Source organism: Crocodylus porosus, unplaced genomic scaffold (genome assembly GCF_001723895.1).
Source record: "Crocodylus porosus isolate Cpor-Errol unplaced genomic scaffold, CroPor_comp1, whole genome shotgun sequence".
Taxonomy (NCBI): domain Eukaryota; kingdom Metazoa; phylum Chordata; order Crocodylia; family Crocodylidae; genus Crocodylus; species Crocodylus porosus.
The window spans coordinates 89137070-89144366 of NW_017728918.1; positions in this window are offsets into that span (position 1 = coordinate 89137070).

Below are 7297 nucleotides of genomic sequence, written 5' to 3' on the forward strand. Positions count from 1 at the left end.
ATGTCAGACATTTCCCAGTTTTGGAAAGCTAGTTGTTGGGAGAAAGATGCATGTGGTATGCAGGTAACTATGATACTTTCTCTTAGTGCTACTAAACCCCAACTAATCTTGAGCTTTTTTTTCTAAACACAAATTTGTATTGAAATAACTGAATATATTTAACAACTTTTGTTTTAATACAACTGTATTAACGAAGGTGGGAATCTAAACTTATTATTTTGGGGCAAGCCCCATGACAATACCAGCGATTGTCAGGGGGAACCCTGAGCAGATCAAAAGCGACTACAGGATTTGTTCTGTATTTACAAATCTTTCCATAGAAAGCAGCAGAGCCTCCCTAGCATTGCTTTCCTGGTAGCCAATATGAGCCACCTTGGTTTCCCTTTAGGAAAATAAAACAATATTAACAATTGAGCTGTAAATTTTCCCACCCTTCCTTGAGTGGTTTTAACCTCCATGCTTAGCACTTATTTAAATGCAATGTTGATAGAGATTGATTTCAAATGCATAGTATGTACCTCTGACAGTGAGGTACTGCACTTTCAGCTTCTGACTTTCCATGAGGTACATGGAGATAACTAGGCTAAATATTAAGCAGTCCAGCTATATGCCTTTAGCTTCAGCAGTTCCTTAAGGTGTGGGGAAGCTTGGTGAATACTGCAGCTCTGGTCTCTTTGTGTGAGGAACAGAACACACTGTTCTTAAAACAGGGTTGTGAAAATTGGGCACTGTCTTGCCTTAGCTGCCTCTGCTTCCAAAACTAATCTTGCATCTTAGAACATGTAAATGTGACTGCTGGGTCAGTGCCACATGGAGGAAGCCGATAACTAGCTTTGTCTCCCCATGCTCTTAATTGGAAAAAGCAACTAGGTACAAGGTAGCTTGTATGTTCATTTCTCTCCTCTCGTCTCTAATCTTATCTCTTCACAGCCCACTGTGGTACTTACAGTTTCTGAAGGCAGGAGAGTTGTGTCTTAGGAAGAGAATTCATGCTGGAACAGCATATTCTGAGAGAGGAGCTAGATATATCTAAATAACAAAACAAAGTGCAAAGAAAGGTGTAGTTGGGCACATTCATTCTAGCTTTAATCTAACTAGCAGGGATAACAGTTGCAGTGAGGATGTGGATTAACAACAGGACCACAAGCTTTTTGGGGACCCTGAGTAGGTGTCCTGGTTCCTTGATTATGTTGCCACATCTTTATTGTTACTGTTACCTAGGATAACTAGATAAAATCCAGCTTGGGTATGTGCACCCCTGATACCATGTTTCAGTATCTTTACTTTGTTAACATACTCTGAATGGCATGATGAGGCAGATGTTAAGTCACCTGACCATGCATTGCAATTGTCTATGCTCAGTTTTGGGGGCCAGTCCTGGGCTGTATTACTGATTACAAGATTCACAGTTTTAGTTCTACCCTAGTATGAGGGTCAAACAGTTCAGGTTCTCTGTGTGTGACTTTGGCTATTGTTGTGTAAACAATGTCGAATCCGTAATATCATACATATTTGCAAGGGTCAAATAATTTTCCATGAGGTAGGATTTAGCTCCTTCTGGATCTCAGCTGATGCCTATGTATCCCTAAATCCCAAAGACATTTTTGAAGGTAGCATACCTCTATCAAAGGCCCGTTCTATTAAGAATAGTAAGAAAGGAGGGCAGTCCAGTCCCCAGATACAGGAGCAACAGCTGTGTCAGTAGAGACACTACAAAGTTCCTTTGTGCAGACAGCATGGCAAAAGTAGATGAGGTGAGAGCCTGAAGAAGCCAAGGCTGGATTGTATCAGGAAAAGCAGCAGGTGGATCTTTGTGGTGCCCTGTAGGGAGGAGCCTGGAAGAAGCCTGGGGTGTTTGTGGGGGATCATGCAGGTTTTCATACGTTTGTTTTTACTGATGTGGCATATGCGCCATCCTGCAAAGTCAATGTCGTTTATATCACTTATCTCTATGACTGATGCTCTGGCTGTATAAATCTTTGTGATTTTGGATGTGATTTAGTCAAAGGAACTGAGGAGATGCATGCTTAAGGAAAAGGGAGTGGGCTAAACTGCTAAGTATCTCTTGTCATTGTATTACTAGGGCAAGAACGATTGCCACTCCCAAACACAGGCAGAAGTAATACCTAAGGTATTATTAGGTATTATTTGCTTGTAGTGGGAAAAACAATCCCACAATGGCTACAGAATCTCAGAGCAATGGATTATTAGCTAGAGCATTGATTCTCAACCTTTTTGGTACTCAGCCCTATTTGCAAAGATTGATGGCTTGTCCTGACCTACACCCTCTGGCCCTGCTGATGCCCAACCCACAGTCCCCCCTGCCCCTGCACCCCATGGCAGCCTCAGCACCCAGCTGTCTTCCCCCAGTGCCAGCAGGCATCTGCCTACCTCCCCCCCCCCCCACAGTCCCAAAGCCCTAGAATGCCAACTGCCACTCACCATCCAGCACCTTCATCCAGCTGCTGGAGCTGCTCCCATGACCTTGTCTAATTGCATGTGTGGGTATGCAGTGGTGGGCTAGGTGGTAGCCAGATGAAAGGGTAAGAGTAGTTACTTGTCTTTTTTTTCTGTCTTCAAATATATTGTCAAGGTTTTGGGGGTTTGTTTGTTTGTTTTGTATAATTGTTATTTCTCTTATACAATAAATCCTCTTGCTGTGTTATCATAGAATCAATGAGTCGGAAGGGACCTAGACAGATCATCTAGTCCGACCCCCTGCCATGGGCAGGAAGGAGCACTGCGGGTGGCAGGGGTCATAAGACCCCAGCCAGGTGCCTATCCAGTCTCCTCTTGTTGTCTCCTTACTGATTGCCTGTGGTAGAGTATGATTTCAGGGCAAATGATATTCCAATCTCACCCGTTCTATGAAAGGGGGACCTAAAATAGTTTTCCTTGTGTTGTAAAAGTATCTGGAGCTAGTAGATATTCCCCAGTTGTAGCTGTGAGTTCTGGTATAAGGGCACTGGAACTGAGGCTTATGCAGGGTGATAAATAATCCCAGGGCAAGCCTTGGTCTGTTCCTTGGGACAAGCAGCAGGACAGCAGGGAGAAATGGGGAGCTCCAGGGGCACCCAGCAAATGGGTTTTTGACTATGTTGCTTCCCTTTTCCAGTTGGCCAATGATTTCAGCCTCTTTGTGTTTCCTTTTGTGCTTTCCTTTGTTCCTCAATCAGTGACATTAGTTCCTTCTTTCAGACTTTTTGTCAAGTTTTCAATTTTGCCAAGCCACCTAAAAAGAACTGGACTGTGTAAAATAACTAAACCGGGGACATTCTATGGAACTATGAAACAAAAGAGCTGGTTTAAAACATGTATTGCTATCTCCCTCTCCTCCGCCTTTCATATGCTCTTTGACTTCTTAGGTTGTAAACTCCTTGGGTCAGGGACCATGTATAATGCTATACAACGTGTGTGTGTGTGTGTGTGTAGTAGTAGTACAGAATTATACACGGTCTATCCTATACTGTTGAATTCTATAACACTGTACTTGTACACCATGTAGTAGAATGGGCCTATGATTGTGATTGGATCTTCTGTGTGGTATAGTAATGATTTTTCAGGTGCTGAGTGTTTTATTAAGGCATTATTTCTCTTACCTGTCTTCTTGAAAGCTACCACCTGAAAATCATAATTTACTGCTTCAGGACTTTTATTTCTTTTTTTATAGCAGAGAGTTACCCAGGGTGCTTCATGCTGACTGGTTATTGCTGCATCTGTGATTCTTAGCCATAGATGGGCAAGTTATAACTAGTTAAAAGACTTGATTCTTTTCCTATATCTGACTGAAGGAGAGAAACTCACTTGTATTCTTGTTACGTGGAGCAGGTCTACTTTCAAAAGCTGATAGGTAAGATTTTCTCCTTTAAATGTGAGATGCTAATATGTTTCACCAAAGTGAAGCTCTTTCAATCATTTTCTTTCAACTCTGTGGAAAGATGGGGAATGCAGCAGTGAGAGGAAAGAGAGCATTAGGATGTAAGCAGATATAGTTATACTGCAATCACGTGATACTAGTATAAACTGTTCTGACATAAGTTATGTCTGCACGTCCATCCAAGCCCCACTGCTGGCCCCGGATTTAGCTGGGAGCCTGGGGTGAGTTTGACATCCATACTCTAGAAGGTTAATTTACAGCAATTTAGTTCATTTATACCATTGTAGGAGCATTTAGACATGACTGTTAGGGTGGTGCGAAACAGACCCTATTCGATTCGGATTCAATCTGAATCGGGGACAGTGATTAGATCTGTTGATTCGGATCTGTCCCTGATTCGATTCGGACGAATCCAAATCTGAAGATTCGATTCGAAGCTGTACACATGTCCAAATCAGCATTGAAAGTGTTTTTTCTACACAGTTTGAGGTAGCAAGCACAGCTCATGATCGCTGCAGTGCTGGGGCACGTGGAGCATCCCACAGGAGCACAGGGGAGGTGTGCTTGGCAGTGAACCCGGACTGGAGCTACTTCTGGTCCACCAGAAGCAATGGTGAGCACCGGGGAGCATGCTGTGGGGGCCTCCCTGGGCCCCTGGCTTAGCAGTCAGCTGCAGGGGCACTCTGGGTACCCCGCCCAGACCCAGCAGACACCAGTGGCTGAGCTGGGGTGGTGCATGGGGGGCCCTGTGTTCTCCCCAGTGCACCAGAACTGCTTCTGGTCCGCTTCCAGGTCTGCTGCCAAGCGCGCTGGGGAGCCTCCTGGGCTTCTGTGGGATGCTGCATCTGCCCCAGCACTGCAGCATTCAGAGCCCCTGCTACCTACAGATATGTAGAAAATTTAAAGCTGTATCTACCTCCAAATTGATTTGGAGGGTTCCAAATCGATTTCGGAGAGATTACAGGGTCTTCTGATTCAATTTGGATTCGGCCACCAGATTGGGCTGAATCTCCACCAAATCAAATTAGGGATCAAAGCTTTGCAGAGCCCTAATGACTTATGTCAGAACAGCTGGTGTGGATTCCTGAGCCAGGTGAACCAGTCATCCTCAGGTACAGTGTTGAAGTGGATCATGGCTGTGCCCCAACTCTGGACCACACTGTCACCACCACAGAATCCCACCTTCAGCCCTGCCATGCACCCTGCCAGTGCTGCTGGGGTGGTCTCCATGGAAATCCTGGCCCTGTGCTGTCACGGCCCCGCTGCTCTTGGGGTCTCCATTGAAACCAGCCATAGTAAGGCAGGCATGGGGCTGCTGCTAGGAAATGGAGTCTGGGCCCCAGATGGATCCACCATTTTGCCCAACCTGGTCTAAGCTACATACCAAGTAGAACAATATATGTTGGTTTATTTGTGGTGATGTGCTTCACCATGTGCCTCCCCATTTTCAAAATCCTAGATCCACCCATGGAGATCTGTGTCTGAGGGCCAAAGTAGATTCTTAGGCATGTTCTTATGAAAAGTTATGTACAAAAAGCCTTTAAAATTAGCATTATTCCCATTTTACAGATGAGATGGGGAAGACAAAGATAAAGTAGTTTGCCCAAACCGTAGAGGGAGCAGAGCATCAGAGCTAAAACTAACGTGCAGGCCGTATTGTAAGTAGAAGTGGGCTCTTGAGGCACCATTTCAAGTGCCAACTTAGAGGGGGCACCAGAATGGCAGCTCCCCAGGGAGCGCTGGCAGTAGCAGCTGGGTATAGGGACACCACACTACTGTATGTAGCAGCTGCTAGAGGGCAGGCAGATAGTGAAGAGGCAGCAGCAGCTAGGGTCTTTGAGTGCCTGGGGCAGGTAAGACTGAAGCAGCCTGACTGCCTCTGATGTCTGGCAGACCTTTGCCCAGGACACAAAACTTGTTATTTATGCCTATGTATGCAGGAGTTGCTTGTCCCCAAATCTGTGAGAGATCTAACTAAACTAAAGAGACTTTAATTCTATCAAACTGTACTTCCTTGTGGCCAGAGTATATTCACTGCAGTGGAGCTGGGTCAACTGACAGCACCTAGCTTAGAGAGCATTTGCAGTAACACAGCTGCCCACTGTAGTGATTTCCTATGTAACACTGTACATAGATGGTCAAAAGGCAACCCTCCTTGGTAAGATCAACCTATCAGTAATAATTAACTTGTGTGATCTTTAGGAAGACTCAGTGAGAATGTTTGTCCCCCAGTGATCAATTTTTTGAGTTGTCTTACGGGAAGCTTTGAAAGCTGAAGTCCTGTAAGGGAGGGAGGGAGGGATTATTTGAGTTTGGAGACCTAGAAATACAGAGTGAACCCATAGTTAGAAATTTAATTAACCCTAAAGGTCAGCTTCCTTTCTCTCTCCTTTTTACATTGAAGATTTATGGCTTTTTGTTTAAAAAAAAACTGGCTTCCTTAGAGCATTTTAGCAATATTTATACATTTTACCCTTTGAGATATTTTAAATCTGCCTGGGTACCACATAAATGCTTGAGTTTTAGATACACTAGGGATCAAACTATTTGGTAGTGGTACAGCTTTTATAATTATTTCAGCTTCCAGTTGGTGCAACTCTAAGTGATACTATTTTTGCCTTTTATATTTTAGTTGGATCCATCTTCACTACTAAGCTTTTTTTAATAGACTTTTTTTCTGCTGTCATAGAGCTACAAAAGGGGAAGCATACCAAAATTACCAAAATTGTGAATAGGGCTTTATGACCTGAGCTGAATGTTCTTGTTTAATGAACATGAAAAAAATATTAAGCTGTACTTGTTATAGACTATGATCGGAAATACAGACAGCAGTTAGAATTTGGGTAGTGGTATATTATGTTTGGAAAGTTTATATAGCATAGCTTAAAATGATTCTCAGATCTTCTGAAGAAAGATTGAAACATTTCATTCAGTATGAATAATATTGTTTTTTTTTATTTTAGAAATGTATTTTTTCATGGAGGTAATGGTCACTGCTTCTTCCCTATTTTTCTCCTTCCTTGTGAAAGAAAAGCTTTTATGTGGCTTAAATTATACTACTACTTGAGTTGTAAGTTCATACAAACAAGCCTACAACACCAAAGGTCAAGTGGTATTAAATAAATGGTAGTGAAAAGTGATATGTTCTCTTGGCATATGAGCTGCAAATACAATAAAAACATTATATTATGATGACTGTTGCTCCTAAAGATGACCTTATGACTAAAAAAAATACAGCTCTGCTAAAAGGGCACGCTTGCCTGCCTGTACACTAATGCCAGGAGCTTGGGCAACAAGCAGGACGAGCTCGTCCTCCTGCTCAGTGCAAAGAAATATGATGTCATTGGGATAACGGAGACCTGGTGGGACTCCACCCATGACTGGACCATGGGTATAGAGGGCTATACCCTATACAGGAGG